This window comes from Ursus americanus, chromosome 27 (genome assembly GCF_024610735.1).
Source record: "Ursus americanus isolate L20-20 chromosome 27, mUrsAme1.1.p, whole genome shotgun sequence".
NCBI lineage: Eukaryota > Metazoa > Chordata > Mammalia > Carnivora > Ursidae > Ursus > Ursus americanus.
In genome coordinates, this window is record NC_142153.1 from 43,926,189 (window position 1) to 43,949,115 (window position 22,927).

Here is a 22,927-nt window from a genome sequence, read left to right on the forward strand (position 1 = left end):
TTTGTGTATGGTGTGAGAGAGGGGTCACATTTCATTCTTTTGCATGTAGCTGTCCAATTTTCCCAGCACCATTTATTGAAGAGACTGTCTTTTTTCCACTGGATGTTTTTTCCTGCTTCGTCAAAGATTAGTTGCCCAAAGAGCCAAGGGTCCATTTCTGGGTTCTCTATTCTGTTCCATTGGTCTATGTGTCTGTTTTTTGCCAGTACCATGCTGTCTTTGTGATCATAGCTTTGTAGTACAGCTCGAAATCTGGCATTGTGATGCCCCCAGCTTTGTTTTTCCTTTTCAACAGTTCCTTGGAGATTCGGGGCCTTTTCTGTTTCCATACAAATGTAAGGACTATTTGTTCCAGTTCCTTGAAAAATGTCATCAGTATTTTGATCGGGATAGCATTGAAAGTGTGGATTGCTCTGGGTAGCATGGACATTTTAACTATGTTAATTTTTCCGATCCATGAGCATGGAATATTTTTCCATTTTTTTTGTGTCTTCCTCAATGTCTTTCAAGAGTGATTTATAGTTTCTAGAATATAGGTCCTTTACGTCTCTAGTTAAGTTAATTCCAAGGTAACGTATGGTTTTTGGTGCTATTGTAAATGGGATGGATTCCCTAATTTCTCTTTCTTCAGTCTCATTATTCGTGTATAGAAATGCAACTGATTCCTGAGCATCGATTTTGTATCCCGCCACATTACTGAATTGCTCTATAACTTCTAATAATTTGGGAGTGGCTTCTTTTGGATTTTCCATATAGAGTATCATGTCATCTGTGAAGAGAGACAGTTTGACTTCTTCTTTGCTGATTTGAATACCTTTTATCCCTTTTTGTTGTCTGATTGCTGTTGCAAGGACTTCTAGTACTATGTTGAGTAATAGTGACGAAAGTGGGCATCCTTATCGTGTTCCTGATCTTAAGGGAAAGGCTTCCAGCTTTTCCCTGTTGAGAATAATATTTTCTGTAGGCTTTTCATAGATGGCTTTTATGAGCTTGAGAAATGAACCCTCTATTCCTACACTCTGAAGGGTTTTAATCAGAAAAGGATGCTGTATTTTGTCAAATGTTTTTTTCTGCATCTATTGAGAGAATCATATGATTTCTGAATTTTTATTTCTGAATAAAATCTAAGACACTGATATATTTGCGAATGTTGTACCACCCCTGCATCCCAGGGATGAATCCCACTTGGTCATATGGATAATCCTTTTATGTACAGTTTGATTCTATTTGCCAGGATCTTGTTGAAGATTTTGGCATCCATATTCATTAGGGAAATCGGTCTGTAATTCTCCTTTTTGTTGGGGTCTTTGCCTGGTTTGGGGATCAAGGTAACATTGGCCTCATAGAATGAGTTTGGTAGCTTTCCTTCTGTTTCTATTTTTTGAAATAGCTTTAGGAGAATAGGTATTATTTCTTCTTTGAATGTTTGGTAGAATTCCCCAGGAAAACCGTCCAGGCCTGGAGTTTTATTTTTGGAAGATTGTTTATCACTGACTCAATCTCTTCATAATTAATTGAACTGTTTAAAAAATCAATTTCTTCCTGTTTCAGTCTTGCTAGTTTATGGGTTTCCAGGAAGGCCTCCATCTCTTCCAGATTGCTTAATTTATTGGCATAAAGCTGTTGATAAAAGTTTGTAATAATCCTTCCAATTTCATTGTTGTTGGTTGTGACCTCTCCTTTTTCATTCATAATTTTATTAATTTGGGTCCTTTTTCTATTCTTTTGGATAAGTCTTGCCAGAGGTCTGTCAATTTTATTAATTCTCTCAAAGAACCAGCTTCTGGTTCTGTTGATGTGCTCTACTGTACTCAGGTTTCTAATTCGTTGATTTCTGCTCTAATCTTGGTCAACTGCTTCCTTGTGCATGGATTAGGCCTGTCCCTCTGTTGCTGTTCCAGCTTCTTGAGGTGAGAATATAAAAACTGCATTTTAGATTTTTCTATTCTTTTGAGTGAGGCTTGGATGGCTATGTGTTTCCCCCTTAGGACTGCCTTTGCAGTATCCCATAGGTTTTGGACTGTTGTGTTTTCATTCTCGTTGGTTTCCATAAATTGTTTAATTTGATTTTTGATTTCCTGGTTTATCGAATCATTCCTGAGCAGGATGGTTCTTAGTCTCCAAGTGTTTAAGTTTCTTCCAAATTTTTCCTTGTGGTTGAGTTCCACTTTCAAAGTGTTGTGGTCTGAGAATATGCAGGGAATAATTTCAGTCTTTTGGTATCGGTTGAGACCTGTTTTGTGTCCCAGAACATGGTCTATTCTTGAGAATGTTCCATGGGCATTAGAATAGAATGAGTATTCTTTGGTTCTGGGGTGTAGTGTTCTATATATATCTATGAGGTCCAACTCATTGAGTATGGCATTCAAAGCCTTTGATTCTTTGCTTAGTTTTTGCAAGGGTGTTCTGTCTATTTCTGATAGTGGGGTGTTGAGGTCCCCTACTATTAATGTATTTTTATCTATATGTCTCTTTGTTCTGGTTAAGAGTTGGCTTGTGTATCTTGCTGCTCCCCTGTTGGGGGCATATATATTTATAATTGTCATATCCACTTGTTGGATACATCCTTTAAGAATAATATAGTGCCCTTCTCTGTCTCTAGCTATAGTCTTTTGTTTAAAATCCAATCTATCTGATATGAGAATTGCTACCCCAGCTTTCTTTTGAGGTCCATTTGCATGAAAGATGGTACTCCATCCCTTTACTTTCAGTCTGAATGTATCTTTGGGTTCAAAATGAGTCTCTTGTAGACAGCAAATGGATGGGTCATTTCTTTTTATTCAATCTGCAACCCTGTGGCATTTATGGGAGCATTTAAGCCATTCACATTGAGACTGAATACTGAGAGATATGATTTTAATGATGCCATGTTGCCAGTAAAGTCTTTGTTTGTATCGGTTGTGACTTTCTGTTCTGTATCACTCTTGGGGCCTTTTTACCTTTATAGAACCCCCCTTAATATCTCCTGTAGGGCTGGTTTCGTGGTTATGAAATTGGTTAATGACTGGCGATTCTGGAAGGTCTTTATTTCTCCATCAATTCTGAATGACAGCCTTGTTGGGTAAAGGATCCTTGGCTGCATGTTTTTCTCTGAAAGAGTTTTAAAAATGCCCCCCCCAACCCTTTCTCTCATTCCAGGTCTGTGTAGACAGGTCTGACGTAATTCTGATACCTTTGCCTTGGTATGTGAGAGATTTCTTTGCCCTGGCCACTTTCAATACTGTATCCTTGGATCTAATATATGCGAAATGCACTATGACGTGACGTGGCATTGGTTTGTTGTGGTTGAGCTTGGGAGGGGTCCTTTCTGCCTGTTGGACATGAATGTTTGTTTCCCTTGCTAGACCAGGGAAGTTTTCAGCTACAATTTATTCAAATATCTCTTCTAGACCTCTGTTTTTCTCCACCCCCTCGGGGATGCCGATGATTCTGACATTGGATCGTTTCATTGAGTCAGTAATCTCCTGTAACCTACATTCGTGGGCGTGGATTTTTTTAAGTCCAGCTTCTATTTTCGCTTTTTCTTCTACTAACCCATCCTCTAATTTGGTAATACGTTCCTGTGCCTCATTTACCCTGGCTGTCAGAGCCTCTAGTTTTGACTGCATTTAGCTCATAGAATTTTTAATTTCTGCCAGATTTGCTCTCATTTCCGCCCTTAGAGATTCTATATTCTCATTAACATTTTTGTTAATACTTTTTTCAAGTCTACACATCATCTTGACCATTGTTACTCTGAATTCTATTTCTGATAATTTGGTTACATCCATATCCATTAGTTCTGTGGCAGAGGCCACAGACTCATTGTCTTTTCTTTCGGGGGGGGATTTCTCCTTCTCGTCATTCTGATGAGGAGAGGTTGTGGGGTTGTCCAGAGCCCAAATTATTGACCAGGACCCAGGCCATGCGCCCTTGTTTTATAGGGATCTTAGGCATGTGGGCTTCTTGATTTTTCAGCCTGCCTTCTGGGGGAGGGGCCTGCCACGCCACTACTCAGGGAACCCTGTTTGGGTAGGGTCTCCGTGTCTCCTGCGAGGGGGGATGGGGATGGGCACCCTGTGAGCTGGTGTTTCCAGGCTTTTGTTCTCTGGCAGCTTTCCCTGGCGGTTACTGTGCCTTTTTTGAGAGACAGAGCAGCAGTGGCCGAATCTCAGCCTCTGTCTCAGAACAGAGGGATCGCGGACTGTTCTCCACTGATGATCTGGCCACTTTAACTCTGTTTCTGTTGGTGCTGCTCAACCCTGCAGTATCCGGGATGTGCACCCCACACCCGGCATCCCAGCCCTCACTTCCAGGGCCGGCGTGTCTCTGTCCTTTGTGTTTCTAATACCCCCAGCCACCAGCTGCCAGCCACCCACCACCTCAGTGCGCTCCCGGAGCTCCCGGTCTCAGTCTGGATCCAGTGAGCACATCAGAGCTCCGGTTTTCAGTCTGGTGGTGCGCGTTTCCCTGCTCATGGTCTCAGTCTGCTCTCTCGCAGGTGTCGGTCTGCCGTGTAGGTGGCTACCGCTTCCCCACGCCCGAACTTGGCGGCTCCCTCCCCCTTCCGTTTATCTTCCGATATCTGTGCGCAGTTTCACGGCTCCCCGCTTCGTACCTCAATACTCAGTGCTGGAGATGTTCATTTGTAGAGATCCAGATGTATCTTCCTGCGTCTCAGGCTGATTCCGTGGATGTTCAGGCTGGTCTGGTACCTATCCAGCTCGCCTCAGGGGACCAGCTGAAAAAGGGGTCCCCTACTCCTCCGCCATCTTAACCCTCCCCATCTAAAAAGAGATAACTTTTTAAAATTGTTTGAATGCATCATTAAAACCTATGGATATAATCTGAGGAGTGTTTTAGAGGATTTGAGATTTTTGTTACCTTTCACCACACTAGAAGTTTGGTAGAATTTGGTTGTTCTTCTCTATATTCATGCTAAATATTAGAATGTGCTTAATTATTAGCTCCATGACCCATAGCAGTTGGTTATAGATGAAATTAAATAAGAATTTATTAAGTCAACTGGGTGGTGTAGTTGGTTAAGTATCCCACTTCTGGTTTCACCTCAGGTCATGATCTCAGGGTCATGAGATTGAGCCTTGCTTAGGTCTGGGTTCTCAGTGCAGAGTCAGCTTGAGACTCTCCCTCCCTCTTCCTGCCCCTCCTGCTTGTGCTCTCTCTCTCTCTTCTCTCTAAAATAAATAAATAAATAAATAAATAAATAAATAAATAAATATAAATATTTTTTAAGAATAAGAATTTATTCACATATTTACATTTAAAATTAAGGAACTGATTACACTCTTACTTATCTATATGTAAATATTTGGGCAATTGTGAGGACAAAATCTTAAGTGTTTTGTAAAACCTCTGGGTCATTTACAGAAGAGACTAAGGTAGCTGGGGACTTGTGCGCAGTTGTCCACTGTCCAAAATGTAAATGATAAGAGACAGATGAGGTCTCCTCTGGCATTGTCTTTGATCCTCATTCTCCCTGAGGATGGCCATCTCTGGACAGCTCAGTGGCAGGGACTCATTCACAGTGTGGAGCATCTGTTCCCCAGAGACGTCAGCCAGGGAAATGGATTTGGTTCTCTGTGCCAGCCCAGCCACAGTTGAGTGCCACAGCACCCTCTCGTGGGCTCATAAGGGTCTCACTGTCACCAGGCAGGTCATTGTGGGGAAACCGCTGTGAGAGTTTGCAATTGCCTTCATCTCCAACCTCCTGGAGGCAAAGTGCAGATCTCTGGTACCATGTGAAGTCATGTGAAGTCATCATGAGAAAGTGTCCTTTTGCTTAAGAAAAACATCGGTGGGGCTTGTGGGTGGCTCATCCAGTTAAGCATCTGCCTTCAGCTCAGGTAATGATCCCAGGATCCTGGGATCGAGCCCAGCATTGGGCTCCCTGTTCAGTGGGAAAGGAGGTAGGGAAATAGCTTTGAACCCACAGAGAATATGAATAAAGGGGAGTGAAACGGAACTCAGTCTGTGTGTTGCTTTAGGAATTGGAAGTTAGTTTCTTCTCAATTGTGATTGTTCTTGAAATGGAAAAGCTGTATTGTTTTTTTTTTAACTTTATTTTTTATTTTTTTCTAATAATAATTTTTTATTATGTTATGTTAGTCACCATACAGTACATCCTTAGTTTTTGATGTAGTGTTCCATGATTCATTATTTGGGTATAACACCCAGTGCTCCATGCAATATGTGCCCTCCTTAATACCCATCACCGGTCTATCCCAATCCCCACCCCCTTCTCCTCTGAAGTTCTCAGTTTATTTCCCAGAGTCAATAGTCTCTCATGGTTCATTCCCCCTTCTGTTTATGGTCCATTGTCTAAAGGGACAGACAGTGGAAGTTAATCAAATATAAGAACAAAACTTAATTGTTCATTATAGATGCTGCCAAGTAGTTCCCAGACATTTCATTCTACTGTAGTACATTCATTATACCTGTGCAGGCACACATGGAAAATAATTTATGCATATATAGTGGTAATAAAGCACACCCCTCAGTAGTAGAATAATAGAGGATGCATATGTGTAAAATTATTAGACTACAACTTCCATTAGCTGGTACCAATGTGGTACCAATGTGTGACGATTTCAGACAGCATTTTCCAAAGAAGTATCTCTTGAGTCTCTGTCCATGTCAGTTCCCTACACTTCCTTACACTAGTTATGTTATTGGTGTGTCTCAGGATAATCCCCACATGTGATTTTTGCTCTTTCCTACCAGTCCTATCTGTTTCTGATCTTCTTCCTTTATGGTAGATGTTGGTAAGCAACCTATGTGGTATATGATGTAGTGTGGTAGTTGTCTTCCTTCAGAGGATGAAATTATGCGTAGAAATTGTACTGTAGTTTGAGGTCCTCTGCCCTAACTTAGGTCAATTGTCCATCCTCTGAGTGTAAGGAATTCCACCACTTTACTTGGATGCTCGTCTATTCTCCAAGTTGTCCTCAGTAATAAGGATGTCATCCATATAGGGAATACTGTTTCTTGTGTATGTTTTTGTTTTAGGAAAAGCCTGGTTGTTCCTGAAAATCATACTGTTCAGCACTCTTTCCTGTGCTTGTTGGCCATCAGTAAATCTTTTGTGAAGTATTCGTTTTTAAATAGACGGTCTTTTTATGGTCAATGAGTAGGAATTCTTTATTGACAAGTCTTTGTCAGTGTGTATATTGCAAATCTTTACTTCCCAGTCTGTGGCTCACCTTTTCATTTTCTTAATGGTCATAAGATAAGGAGAAATGTCACATTTTTATGAAGTCCCAGTGAACTCTTTTAAATGGTTAGTGCACTCTATCGCCTACCCCAAGGTTGACATGTTCTACTTTTTCTTTCAGAAACTGTCCAATGTTAAGCTACAATCCATCTCAAAGTTCTAAATTCCATTTTTAATTCTAATAGGGTATTTATAGACTATTTTGGATTTTCTATGTACACAATCATATTATCTGTGAATAGTCACAATTATCCCCTCAATTCTTATACTTCCTGTTTCTCTTGCCTTATAACACCGGGTAGATTCTCCAATGCAATGTTGAATAGAGTAGCATTGTTTGAAGATTTTAATATACCTTTCTCAATATCTGATAGAAAAAGCAGACAAAACATTGGTGACAAATGTGACCTAATTGACATATATGGAACATTACATAATAAGTGCAGAATACATTATTTTCAAGTGGTCACAGACTATTTACCTAAATAGATGATATGTTGGGCCATGAATCAAGTCTACAAATTTTAAAACTGAAACTAACTAGATTATATTCTTAGACCACAGGGAATTGAGCCATAGTCATAACAAAAAGAAAACCAGGAAGTCCCTCCATGTTTAAAAATTAAATGTAACTTTGCTACATATCCTAAAGGTCAGAGAGGGAATCATAAAGGAAATTCTCAACCTTTTCTACATTAGGATTCACAGACAATGGCACTTTATTTGTGAAGGCCACTATAAGAACCTAGACAGGAGTTGAGCCTTAAGTCAGAGTTCTGCCTGCCCCAGCCACACCTGGCAGGCTTGGCCTATGATCCCTCTCCCAGCTGCCCTTTCTGGTGACCCAGAGCTAAGGGGGTCAACATGGCCATATGGAAATTAGAAGCTCCCACTCTTAGTGATGATGGTGCTGTTGTATTGTCCTCACCAGTCCAACAACATGATTTCTGAGTGAAATATGACACAATAGCGACTTCTTGACCTTCCTTCAGGTTTGAAAATCATCTTGTGAGTCATCTATTAGAAATATGGATCCAACATGTGTTCTTTCTTCTGGAAAAGAAATAGACCCAATAGTAATTACGGCTTCCTGAGCACCTGTTCTTGAGAGACATCATACTGGCTCTGTAGCATTCTGCCCCTTAAACGTCTCAACTAGGATGTAGATATTAGGCCCACTTTCAGATGGTTAGACAGGGACTTAGATGATACGAGTCAAAGAGGATTTTAGTGTCAGAAACCTAAGTGGGATCTCCTAATTGACTCCAATTCCCTTGTTATTCCATACAGGGTACTATTTCCATCTTATCTCTGGTCTTCTCGATCTGGAAAACTATCAAGTATTAGGATTTTCTTGCTGTGTGGACAACTGGAATGAATTCCGCTGCCTTTTAACCTCTGCCCTTCATGATCATGAAGATAATTATCTCAGTGGAGGACCTCTGGTGAGATACTCAAAGATCCCTGGGAACAGAGACAGTATAATATTTTTCTGGTATTAAAGTTACTGAAACGAACTATCTTTTTTAGTTGATTCAGGCTCTGGTATGTTCAGAGTGTGCTGTAAGTCAGGTCTGAAATAATATTAAAAAACCTTTAGCTCAGTCTCTTCTACAAAGTGAGACAATGCTTATAAACATGGCTAAAATATTCCCTTACCTACAGTGACTTCCCAGCTATCACAGTGTTTATATGGTATGACTGTGACTTACATTAGTCAAAATTTGCAGAGAAAGAACTTAGTGCATCCAGGGGGCACTTCATGTTTCAATTAATGTTGTGACAATGAGCTACTCTGTTTTATTCCATAGTCCCAGGGAATGGTGCCAGACATCTCTAAGATGTCTAGCAGTTCTAAAATTCTGATTTTTTATAAAAGATTTTATTTATTTGACAGAGAGAGACAGCCAGTGAGAGAGGAAACACAAGCAGGGGGACTGGGAGAGGAAGAAGCAGCCTCCCAGCATAGGAGCCTGATGTGGGGCTTGATCCCAGAGTGCTGGGATCACGCTCTGAGCCGAAGTCAGAAGGTTAATGACTGAGCCACCCAGGTGCCCCTAAAATTCTGATTTTAAGTGGTCTGTGTTCAGAGATTTGGGCAGGAGAAGGGCAGGAGTCCAGAGACTGAACACTTCTGTTACCTGTGCTGACCATGGAGCAGGTAGCCTTCCATGGGCATCATTTTGATTTCTTGGTACTCTTGTGAAAGGTGCTTTTGTCTCAAATTCCTCCATTTAGGAGTAATTATAATGATAAAAGTATTTTTTATCTTATATCATCTGTGGGCCCTGATCCTGGGCTCTCAGGGAAGCTATCCTTTAACATTTTACCCGGCTCAAAATGGTTGAGCAAAACCTCAAAGCATGGGCCCTATTTCTGCCCCAAGCACATGTTGTACATCTGCTTCGAGAAGAAAACAATAACCAAAAATGCCAACATAAAGAAAAAATAAAGAACCTCTTTGGCTCCCATAAGATTAAAGTCATACTGACACGCACATACTGAAAACATAAGAAAAAGTGTCACTTTCTGGAATCTTCTTCCTCATCGTGCTGTGTAACTGTGTACGTAACAGAAAACAGAACAAATATATAATTCTGCCCCAAACGTTCCTTCCGCGGAGCAATCCCTTCTTTGTGAAGATTGTGTCTCCTAGGCAGCTGTCCTGACTTGGGTTTGAATAAAACTCTCTTCCTTTCTCTCTAAACTGTTTTTAAAAGTTCGTTCATGTAGTGTCGACAATAACAATGTTTTCTATTTAAGTGAAAAATAAATGTTCCTGGTTCACAACTCCAGCAGCACAGAAGGGCAGCTGTTCTCCATCCTGGGCACTTTCCTGCAGAACCAAGCATGTGTATATAGATTTGAGCACAAATGGGCTCATCGTAGAAGGATGCTTTGAAGGTCTGAGAAGTACTATCCACTCCATGGGTGAGACCAGAAGGCAAAGCTCTGAGCACTACTTTTTGGGTCTTAAAGTTGCTTTGGAAATGCATGAAATCATTGCATTTCCTAAAGCCCAAGCCTTGGAGGGCCTGAGAGCAGCTGACCTTGCCAGGAACCAGGCACACCCCAGCAGGGAGGGCTGGTGCAGAAAGGGAAGGGGCAGGGCTCTGAGGGTGGTCTGCAGCTGGAGGGGTCCCCAGAAGGGACCAGGTGTATGTGTGGGGCCCGGCCCATGACCCCACCCACGCCTGCGCCAGGTGTTGGGGCGAGGAGGTGCCTTCTGGACCCCCTGCACTTGCAGGGTTGCTGGGCGGGAGGGCGGGTTGCCCGGCATCCAAGGGTCTCGGGCACCACCTTCCCAGACCAATCACTGCGTGGGGGTGGAGCTACGTCTCTGTGGGCAGTCCTGGAGTTGCAGCGGGTTGCAGACCTGGGGCAGAATAAGGGGCGCTGGGAGAGAGAGAGTTGCCCTGCGGAGTTCCTGGCTGGTGAGTGAGCGCTGTGCACCGGGGTGGGGGTCCGGGGGTAGGGTGTGCCCCGGGTGGGAGGCGGGGTTCTGGAAGGGCGCGTGGAGAGGGTTCATCGTGGGGACTCAGGTGAGTTTTCTTTTTCCCTTAAAAGTCTCTTCTGCCCATTGTCCGTCTACTGGCTGTATTCCCCAGACCCATGAACTCCAGGGCGCCCGCTCACCTGAGCTTTTGTGGGATGGGTTGCAGAATTTCAGGGTTTCCCGTGTTCCCCAGGAAGAGTGTGGGCAAGGATCACACACAGTCCCCATCTTCAGTGGGGTGTCCTCCGGTTCTCTGACACAGTGCAGGTGATGGACCTTGAGCAGTACCCCGAGTTCAGCAGGGTGTTACCTATTCCCCCAGGCACAGGTGTGGCGGTAACAAGCCCCAGAGCAGTCCCCCAACTTCAGCATTATGCCTTGTGTGCCCCCCAGGTTGGTGGTAATTGGCTATTAGAATCCTGTTGGAAGGTCCTCCAGGTGGGGGCCTGGAGGCGGGCGTAAAGCAGACCCCACTCTGGTTGTATTTGGAACAGATGAGTTGAGGGTTTGGAAGAGTAATTCCGCTTTCCAGAAAAGGCAAGGTCATTGGTCTATTTAGAATGAAGGTAATTACTAGTAAAAAACAAGTATGTGTTACCCCTTCGCCCAGAACCCGAAGCAGGTGTGCAGGCTATAGGTCGGAGGTGCCTTCTTCTCCCCAGCTGATAGCACTTCTCTGCTCTGGCTCCACGAGACCCTAGGCTTTGAACGTCAGCATCTGAGGCAGCTTGTCACAGGACGCCAGCGTTCAGAGAAAGCAGCAGGTACGTTTGGCATGATGTCATATCCATGTCAGGATTGGAGGTAAAACCTCTCTTTATCCCAAAACCTCCTGGGATTTTCTCCTTTCTCTAGCTGAGCCACGAATTAAAACGTAAGTAGCTGTCAGCATTCTGGATTTGGTGCAAGAGTTACTTAGTTTCCCTACATGTTGAACTTTGCAGGGGATCATATTTTCTCGTCCATTTATTGCTTAAGAATGTATTTTGAACATCTGTTTCTTAGGAAATCCTCTTTTATTAGAAAGGGAAGGTGAGATTCACTCTGTGTTTGTAATGTCTAATTTGTTCCTTAATCTAACTGTGTTATTTACTTGGGCCTAGGAAATAGATGAGTGGCCAGCATCTAGAGTTAGGTGGCTTTTTGTCGTCAGATACAGACTTGGATGATGTCATTTGACAAAGGTGATGTTTCATCATTGATTAGTGTTTTCATCAGAAGAGTTAAAATTGGGGTGGAGGGAAAATTGAAAATTATTCAAAGCAGACTTTTACTGTGTAAAATTTGAGCTTGACTTTCTAGTTTTACTAAATGTATTATCTCAATATTTTGAGGTGCCGTATTCTCTCTGTAGTTTCTTCGGTGGTGCATTCAGAAGGAGAGTCTGGGAATTTTTTGGATAGAGGCATGCTGGTGGCTTCAAGGGGCTTGGCATCAGGAGCCTTGGGGTGAATTCTGCAACTGCTTGCCTGATCCTGGGTGTATCTCACAGAGTTTTTGTTTCCTCTTATGAAATTGCTGGCAGATAATGTTCTGCTTAAAGGGGAACCCTGCCATCCTGTTGGTGGGGAATGCAAAGTGGTGCAGCCACTCTGGAAAACAGTGTGAGTGTTCCTCAAAAAGTTAAAAACTGAACAACCATATGATCCAGCAATTGCTCTCCTAGGTATTTACCCAAATGATACAAAAATGCAGATTCCAAGGGGGTACATGCACCATGATGTTTTTAGCTGCAATGTCCACAGTAGCCAAAGAAAATCCAAGAATCAGTGCACTGATGAATGGATAAAGCAGATGTGGGATACATACATATAATGGAATATGACCCAGCTTCAGAAAGAATGAAATCTTACCATTTGCAAGGATGTGGATGGTTCTAGAGTGTATTAAGCTAAGCAAAATCAGTGAGGAAAGACAAATATCCCATGCTCTCACTCTTGTGGAATTTCAGAAAGAACACAGATGAACAGAGTTGAGGGGTGATGAGAGAGGCAAACAAGGAAACAGACTCAACCTTGGAGAACAAACTGAGTGTTGCTGCAGGACAGGGGCGTGGGGGGAAGAGTTAAATGGGTGAGGGGTATTAAGGAGGGCACTTGTGATGAGCACTGGGTTCTGTATGCAGGTGAGGAATCACTAAATCCTACCCCTGAAGCGAATATTCCATGGCATGTGAACTAACTGGAATTTAAGTGGAAGATGAAAAGAAAAAGACAGTGTTCTGCTTCATGAAGAGTGAGGTAAAAATGTAGTGATTTGGGCTGTACTATTCTGTAGATGATAGTTGTAAAACACCCTGTTGTAGGGTACGCTCATTTCTTATCGCAGAAGGAGTCCTCGGAAAGCTGCAATGAAAGATCCGGATCTCAGAGCATGTTCATGTTCCACTGATATGTACCAGTTTGCACAGGTAAGAAGGAAGGTGGAGAGAAAGGCAACAGAAGGGGAAAGTAGGTGTGAACCTTTCATTAGTTAGCTTTATAGCTTTCTTGTGAAAGCCTTGAGCCAGTGTGATTTTGGAAGAAGAGGGGGAATCCTGGAGCTTTGCAGTGGACTGGGAAGTTCCAGGTCTGGGTAAAGCTGACAGGGGTCCCAGAGGAGAGCTGATGGCATTCTGCAGCAGGGTGTGGGCAGGACGGGCTCCAGGGGTGGCTGTGGGTCTCCTGTGTGACCGTTGTGACAGGTGAGGGCTGCGAGCAGGTTCCTGGCTGAGGACAGGTGAGGCACAGGTGGAGAGCTGGCCGAGCCCCTTCTTCTGGGCCACCAGCCTCAGCCAGCACACACAGCCTCATTGTCTGTCCCTGTCACTCCAATTCAGACTGTCAGAGTTGCCAGGCCGAGATGTTTGGTGGTGCTTCTTTCCTTGCACGCGTGAGAAGTTTCAAGCCTGTGGTGATGGACATGATGGGTCCTCAGAACATCTGTTACTCTTTTATTTCCTGCTCTACTTTCAATCACTGAAGTAAATCAGACCTGCTAGTGGAAGGGGCTATCTGTACCTTTTATTTCCTGTTTTAATTAAACAATGGGAAAACAGTCTTCTGAAATATTAAGAGAATCCTTTGTGGGTGTTCATGTTTTTCTCTTCTGCGAGCCACATTCCGATATGAGAAATTATTTGTTAAAGTAAAACAGCCTCAGAACTGTCACAGGGTTTCGTGGCCTTTGTGAGAGGGAGAAATGGAGAAGGAGCGTGGGTTCTTTAGGAGCTCGGGGAGTGCCACATTGTGCTCCCAAAGGAAATCGAGCCCCCCCTGTTAGCTTTCCGGTGGGGGGGGCTGCTGCTCCCCTGGAGGCTCCTCCTGGGCTCTGGAAGCTTGACCTTGTGAGTCACTTGTGACTTGAGCTGGGGAATTGATGAAGAAAACAGAATGAATGCTGGGGGTTGCCTGTATCCTTTGGACGCAGACAACTCCATGTAGCAAAGGAACTCTTCACCCATGAGGTGTGTCGGGATCCCTGAGGGTGTGGGCTTTGCTTCATGGGCTGAGGTTGTGTCTTCATCCTTATCTGGACCAGAGTCATGTTGTCTGGCTGTGGATATCCAGACCCTTAGGTGACCGTGTCATTATTATTATTGTTCTTTTCAGAAAGCAATATAGACATTGACTTTGAGATACACATAGCAAAAGGAAAAACAAAAGGTCAAATATGTATGTGATGATTGAACTTGTGGTATCTCTCATTGATCGGGGTTTTGTAGGGCTGCCCGAATGAGAAAGACCAAGGAATTCGATGTGGATAGAAGTGTGCTGTGCACAGGGAGTGTTTTATTCCACCATTTGACTTCTCTCTCTGAAGGGAAAATAGAGTGATGTCTGGAGCTGGGTTTCTGATTGGAAGGACTGGGAGGCCAGTGAATCAAAGAGCAGTGTTCATGCTGACATGGTGCTCAGTGCCCAGTGAGCGAAGGTTGGATGCTTGGACTCGGAAGCCTTGGTGTTCAGGGAGGATGTTGTCTGAGTTTGCAGCACATCGAGTCACTTGGCTGGTCTGCCTAATTGGGCCAGTTTCTTCCTTTCTAAGGGCAGCTTGAAAGTGGCTTGCAACCCTAGGGCATTTGCGGTGTGGTCTGCACGGGACCCCTGTGTGGGCCAGTGTAGACACAACCCAGGGAATTCCAGAGCTAATGATGAGCACGTTTGTGAGGCTGGAGTTTACTTCTCTGTGACAAGGATTGAGCTGGAGTACAAAGAAGTCTCTGGGTCTTAGGACTCACTGAGCGGGTCTGAGCCTGGCAGGGTGGTCGGATCAGATGTCTGTTTCCCAGCACCTTGGCCAGAGGGAGATTTGGACCCTGGGAAGCATCTCTGCTCAGCTTTCTTGGGTGAGCACCTCAGGGAAGGGGAGGAAGCATGCGTGCTCACCTGTCATCGGGGAAGCTCCCTGGTTTCAGGTTTCGTGTGCAGGTGGATTCCTCGTATGGCTCCCTTTCCTGATGGTGTTCAGGGTGCAAGAGGTGGGTGGACCCCTTGTCCCGGGCATCCCAGCTGTGCAGGAGCCCCCGGGGCACCTTTTCCCCTAGGGATTTGGACTAGGAAACTGGGAGGAGTCGGTGGTGAAGCCATCAGTTTATGCCTCAGTTTCTCCCCTGCCGAGATGGAGTGGAGACTATAATAAGTGCTATGGAAATATAAAGCAGGAGACAGGGCTGGGGGAGCTGAAGGGGAGGTGGGGGTGGTGTTCGCTATTCACATAGGGGCCAGGTGGTACTTCACTAGGAGAGTGATACTTGAGACAAGATCTAAAGAAGGTCAGTGATATCACATCAAGAGCCCTCTAAATAGAAGGGGAAGCATGTGCAAAGGCCCCGGGGCGAGACCATACCAGGTGTATGCAGGAGCAGCAAGAAGGCCCTGTGGCCACAGCAGACAGCATAGGACATGACCTCACGGAGGTGACAGAGTGTGACAGAAAGTCATTGCAGGCCTGTGACCCCATGGGACCCTGTTTTGGTGGGCCATCCTGGCTGCAGTGTTGAGAACAGATGCCAGACGGTTGAGGATGGGCAAGGGAGGTCAATGATGACACTTTTCTAGGAATTCAGGCAAGAGATGGGCTCCAGCATGGACCAGACAGGGGGCCTTGGAAGGAGTGGTTAGTCCTACTCTGGGTACATCTTAATGATGGAGCTCACAGGGTTTATTGACAGCTTAGATATCGGGGATGGGAGAAAAGAGGAACTGGGGTAACTCCCAGCTGTTGTGGGTTGTCCTGAGCAAGGGGAAGGAGAAGGTTTCTGGGGGTAGGAGGTAGTCTGTGTTCCGCATGCTGAGGAAGGTGCCTTTCCCGGGGGATCTGCTGATGTTTGTATCCGGGAGAACCTTTCACATGTCCTCCCTCAGCAACGTTCAAGTACAGGTATCTCCCCCCACTTTTTAAAAGTTCATGGGAAGACACTTGGGTTTTTGGAAAGATCTCCGTTATTATCTGGTTTCACTAATGGGAAGAGACCTGAAGAGGATTTTCCTCTTATGAAAAGAGTCGAACAGTGAGCATCACGTTCAGCATCTGTTTTGGGGAGAAGCACGACAGAGGTGGCGTGCACCCCAACCAGCACCTTCCTGGGAACCGCTCTCTGCGTCCAGCCACCGGCACTTTGAATTGTGTTTGTGAGCGTCTGCTGTGCTTTATCTCCATGTATTTTCAGCATCCATTAGGAGTTGTGTCCCGAGGCCTAGGAAAAGCCAAAGAGAAGTCATTTTTGGAGTCTGAGCGTGCTCACTCATTTTTCCGTATAAATTAATGGTCATCCTTCTTTACATCCTTTCTGCTGTGAAAGATTTCCTAGGAGCACTGTACTTTCAAAGAGCAGGGGATCCTGTACCCCATCCTGCGGGGTTAGCTTTAGTCTCCATGCTGCACAGAACATTCCATGACTGTCGGATTTTCTCACTCAGACACGGCATCTTTGACCACCTTCACCTGTCCTCCCCCCCATTCCCCGAATCAGTGAAACACCCATCTGTTCTCAGTACCTATGTGTTCAGTATTTTCTTTCCATGTGGTATGTACATGAGAGCATCTGTAACTGCCTTTCTGTGTCTGAGTTCCTCAAGAGGGAGCCCCATCAGTCGCCTGACATAACACTTCCATGGATCCCCTGTGAGGCGAGGATGATGCCCTGCCCTGGAGGGGGGCCACAGGTCCCCCCTCAGGAGCCACGTCTTCCATTCCAGCCTTCTCAGAATGGACCTCTCACAACCAGAACTAGGGTTAGGGGTAAGGCGTAGGAGAATGGGAGTTCCGATAGGGGGGATGTGTGGAGAATTTCCACGCTGTGGGGGGTGTTGATGTTGTGGGTTGGGGTGAGTGTCAAGCAGTGGGTTTGAGGCCAGGGGACCAGTGAATGTGGGGGCTCGAGGTAATTGAGTATGGTAGACATTAGGATTTCTCCCCCTCGACATCCTTTCTGGAGTCCCAAATGAAACGGTTTCTTTCTTATTAAGATTTTTTTTTTTATTTATTTATTCGACAGAGATAGAGACAGCCAGCGAGAGAGGGAACACAAGCAGGGGGAGTGGGAGAGGAAGAAGCAGGCTCATAGAGGAGGAGCCTGACGTGGGGCTCGAACCCAGAACGCCGGGATCACGCCCTGAGCCGAAGGCAGACGCTTTAACCGCTGTGCCACCCAGGCGCCCCTGAAACGGTTTCTTTCTGGGTGGCATGCCAAGGCCTAAGGTATGACTCAGGTTTCTCCGATCTCCATGGCTTTGGAGCCAGACCTCTGGGAGTGGACAACTCAGAACCCAAACTATGATTCGTGTCATGAAGGGGAGGATGGAAAGCCCGATCAACTGGCTATGTCACCGACTCAGGGGCTGAGTGGCGGGTGTGGGTTGAAGAGAATGTTGGTGTCATGGATGAGGGACCAGGGTTCCCCTGAAAGTAGGGTTTTGCGGGGCTTAGGTCAGGTTTTCACCAAGGTCTCCTTGGAATCCTTTCTGGAGTCCCATATGGCACAGTTTAGTTCTGTGTTGCAGGCTACGTGTCCTGACACTGCTCAGCGGTCCCTGTTCCCTGGGCTTTGGAGCCAGGCGTATGGGACTACACCTCACAGACCCCAACCTAGAGTTAGGGCACAGGTCTAGGGACATGACTATATAGATCAGCCAGCCATTGTGAATTCCAGGGGCCTAAGAGGAGGGCATGGTTTGGGTTCAATGTCAGACACAGCAGCTGGGGGCAGGGGGGCTTGAAAGTGGGGGCTCACTGGGATTAGATCACATGGGCATTCTTATTTCTCTGGCTCTGCATTCCTTCAGCAGGTCCAAATGGCACGGTTTCCTTCTGTGTGGCATGCTGATTCGCAGGTATGGCTCAGGTTTCCCCAGTCAATATGTGTTTGGTGCATGGCACCTGGAATGAACTCTGGGAACCCAACCTCGACTTTGGTTAGAAACCATCTCGTGGTTTTGAGCGCACCATCCTGGGGGCCTGATTTGACTAGGCAGGTTGTGGAGAATGGAAAGCTCAGGGTTTCTGTCCAAGGATCTGCTGAATGCGGGAGTTGGCTGGGATTGACTCAGTGGGACATGCAGATTTCTACTGCTCTGAATAGCCTCTGGAGTCCCAGATGGCACGCTTTCTTCCTGTGTGGCATTCTGAGGCCTTAGAAATGGCTCAGGTTTCCCCATTCCTGATGTCTTTGACCCAGGTCTCTAGGAGTGCACCTCTGAGAACCCAACCTACAGTTACTGTCAGGCCCTAGGAGGCCGGAAAGCCCAATCGATTGGCCCTGCAACCCTCTCGGGGCTGAGGGGAGAGACAGGGTTGGGGAGATAGTCCGCACAGTGTTTAGGTGCCAGGGATCCGCTGGAAGTAGTTTTCTCTGGGCTTGGGTCTGGTGTTCACTTAGGTTTCTCCTCAAAATGCTTTCTGGAGTCCCAAATGGCACAGTTCTCTTCTATGGCAGGGTATGCGTCCTGACATGGCTCAGCGGTCCCCATTCCCTGGTTTTGGAAGCAGTCGTCTGGGAATGGTTCTCGCAGACCCCAGCTTAGAGTTAGGCTCGGGTCGAGGGGCAATGGCTGTTCCGATCAACAGCCTCTGCGCCCTTCCAGGGGCCTGAGAAAGGGCATGGTTTGGGTTGAATGTCAGACACAGGAGTTGCCAGTAGAGGGGGTTGTGAAAGTGGGGGCTCACAGGGATTGGATCAGGTGGGCACTCTTCTTTCTCTTGCTCTGCATTCCTTCTGCAGGTTCAAGCGGCACGGTTTCCTTCTGTGTGGCATGCTGATTCGTAGGTATGGTTCAGGTTTTCCCAGTGCTATGTGTTGGTTCTTGGACCCTGGAATGACCTCTTGGAACCCAACCTAGCATTTGGGGTAGGGCTTAGGAGCATGGGAAAGACCATCGCCCAGTTTTGAGCGAAGCATCCCGGTGGCCTGATTTGAGAAGGCGGGTTGTGTAGGTGGAAGGCTCAGGGTTTTGGTCCAAGGGTCTCCTGAATGCGGGAGTTGGCTGTTATTGAGTCAGTGGGATATGCAGATTATTCCTTCTCTGAATTGCCTCTGGAGTCCCAGATGGCACGCTTTCTTTTTGTGTGGCATGCTGAGGCCTCAGATATGGCTCAGGTTTCCCCATCCCTACATCTTTGTGCCATGTCTCTTTGAGTGCACCTCTGAGAACCCAATCTATGGTTAGTGTCAGACCGTACGAGGATGGAAAGCACAATCGACTGGCTCTTCGACACTCTCATGGCTGAGTGGAGAGAGTGAGTTGGGGAGACTGTCGGCACTGTGTACAGGTGCCAGGGATCTGCTGGAAGGGTTTTTTTCTGGGCTTGGGTCAGGTGTTCACTTAGGTTTCTCCTCAAAATGCTTTCTGGAGTCCCAAATAGCACAGTTATGTTTTGCAGAGATTGTATCCTGACATTGCTCAGCTGTCCCCATTCCCTGTCATATATGTCATAGACCCCAGCATGGAGTTAGCGCTCGGGTCCAGGGGCATGTCTGTTCGGATCACCAGGCTTTGGGACCTTCCATGGGCCTGAATGGAGGGTGTGGTGTAGGTTGAATGTTATACACAGGAGTTGCCGGTAGAGGGGGCTGTGAAAGTGGGAGCTCGCAGGGGTTGGATCAGGTGGGCATTCTTCTTTGTCTTGCTCTGCATTCCTTCTGCAGGTTCAAATGGCATGCTTTCCTTCTGTGTGGCATGCTGATTCATAGGTATGGTTCAGGTTTCCCCAGTCACCTTGTGTTTTGTGCTCGGCCCCTGGAGTGTCCTCTGGGCACCCAACCTCGCATTTGGGTTAGGGATCAGAAGTATGGGAAGGACCATCGCCTGGTTTTGAGTGCAGCATCCCAGTTCCCTGATTTGAGCAGGCACGTTGTGGAGAATGGAAGGCTCAGGGTTTTGTTCCAAGGGTCCCCTGCTTGCGGGACTTGCCTGGGATTGACTCAGTGGGATATGCAGATTTCTCCTCCTCCGAATTGCCTCTGGAGTCCCAGATGGCATGCTTTCTTTCTGTGTAGCATGCTGAGGGCTGAGATACAGTGCAGGTTTCCCCAATCCCTATATCTTTCTGACATGTCTCTAGGAGTGCACCTCTGAAAACCTATGCTACGGTTAGTGCCAGGCCCTAGAGGGATGGAAAGCCCCATCGACTTGCTCTGCAACCCTCTTGGGCTGAGTTTAGAGAGTGGGTTGGGGAGACTGTCGGCACAGTGTTTAGGTGCCAGGGATCCACTGGAAGTGGTTTTCTCTGGGCCTGGGTCATGTGCTCACTTAGGTTTCTTCTTTCAAAATGCTTTATTGATTCCCAAATGGCAGGGTTATCCTATGTGTGGCAGGGTTTGTGTCCTGACATTCCTCAGCTGTCCCCATTCCCTGGTTTTTGGTTCCAGGCGTCTGGGAATGGATCTCACAGACCCCAGTTTACAGTTAGGGCTCGGGTCTAGGGGCATGGTTGTTAGGATCACCATCCCTTGCGACCTTCCATGGGCCTGAGAAAGGGCGTGGTTGGGGTTGAATGTCAGACACAGGAGTTGCTGGCAGAGGGGCTGTGAAAGTGGCTGGCTTGCGCAGATTGGATCCGGTGGGCATTCTTTTTTTCTTTTCTTTTAATAATAATATTTTTTTTATTATGTTATTCACCATACAGTACATCCCTGGTTTTTTATGTAAAGTTCCATGATTCATTAGTTGCGTATAACACCCAGTGCACCACGCAATACGTGCCCTCCTTACTACCCATCACCGGCCTATCCCATTCCCCACCCCCCTCCCCTCTGAAGCCCTCAGTTTGTTTCCCAGAGTCCATAGTCTCTCATGTTTCATTCCCCCTTCTGATTACCCCCCCTTTCTGTATCTCTTTCTTCTCCTACCGATCTTCCTACTTCTTATGTTCCTTAGATGAGTGGAACCTTATGATAATTGTCTTTCTCTGCTTGACTTATTTCACTTAGCGTTATCTCTTCCAGTGCCATCCATGTTGCAGCAATTTGAGAAATCATTCTTTTTGATAGCTGAGTAATATTCCATTATATATATGGACCAAATCTTCTTAATCCAGTCATCTGTTGAAGGGCATCTTAGCTCCTTCCACGATTTAGCTATTGTGGACATTGCTGCTATGAACATTGGGGTGCCTATGGCCCTTCTCTTTACTACATCTCTATCTTTTGCGTAAATACCTAGTAGTGCAATGGCTGAATCATAGAGTAGCTCAATTTTTAACTTTTTAAGGGACCTCCACACTGTTTTCCAGAGTGGCTGTACCAACTTGCATTCCCACCAACAATGTAGGAGGGATCCCCTTTCTCCACATCCTCTCCAACAATTGTTTCCTGCCTTGTCAATTTTTGCCATTCTAACTGGCGTAAGGTGGTATCTCAGTGTGGTTTTGATTTGAATTTCCCTGATGGCTAATGATTTTGAACATTTTTTCATGTGTCTGTTAGCCATTTGTGTCTTCATTGGAAAAGTGTCTGTTCATATCTTCTGCCCATTTTATGATTTGTTTGTTTCTCGTGTATTGAGTTTGAGAAGTTCTTTGTCGATCTTGGATACCAATCTTTTATCTGTAGTGTCATTTGCAAATATTTTCTCCCATTCCGGGGGCTGCCTCTTAGTTTTTTGACTGTTTCCTTGGCTGTGCAGAAGCTTTTTATCTTGATGAAGTCCCACAAGTTCATTTTATCTTTTGTTTCTCTTGCCTTTGGAGATGTTTCATGAAAAAGATTGCTGTGGACGATGTCCTAGAGGTTGCTGCCTATGTTCTCCTCTAGGATTTTGATGGATTCCTGTCTCACATCGAGGTCGTTCATCCATTTGGAGTTTATCTTTGTGTATGGTGTGAGAGAGTGGTCCAGTTTCATTCTTTTGCATGTAGCTGTCCAGTTTTCCCAGCACCATTTATTCAAGAGACTTTCTTTTTTCCACTGGATGTTTTTTCCTACTTTATCAAAGATGAGTTGCCCAAAGAGCCGAGGGTCCATTTCTGGATTCTCTATTCTGTTCCATTGGTCTATGTGTCTGATTTTGTGCCAGTACCATGCTGTCTTTGTGATCACAGCTTTGTAGTACAGCTCGAAATCCAGCATTGTGATGCCCCCAGCTTTGTTTTTCCTTTTCAACACTTCCTTGGCGATTCGGGGCCTTTTCTGGTTCCATACAAATTTAAGGGCTGTTTGTTCCAGTTCTGCGAAAAATGTCATTGGTATTTTGATCGGGATGGCATTGAAAGTGTAGATGGCTCTGGGTAGCATGGACATTTTAACTATGTTAATTCTTCCGATCCATGAGCATGGAATATTTTTCCATTTTTTGTGTCTTCTTCAATGTCTTTCAAGAGTGATTTGTAGTTTCTAGAATATAGGTCCTTTACGTGTCTGGTTAAGTTAATTCCAAGGTAATGTATGATTTTTGTGCTGTTGTAAATGGGATGGATTCCCTAATTTCTCTTTCTTCAGTCTCATTATTCGTGTATAGAAATGCAACTGATTTCTGAGCACTGATTTTGTATCCTGCCACATTACTGAATTGCTCTATAACTTCTAGTAGTTTGGGGGTGGAGTCTTTTGGGTTTTCCATATAGAGTATCATGTCATCTGCGAAGAGAGACAGTTTGACTTCTTCTTTGCCAATTTGGATACCTTTTATCCCCTTTTGTTGTCTGATTGCTTTTGCAAGGAATTCTAGTACTATGTCGAATAATAATGGCGAGAGTGGGCATCCTTGTCGTGTTCCTGATCTTAAGGGAAAGGCTTCCAGCTTTTC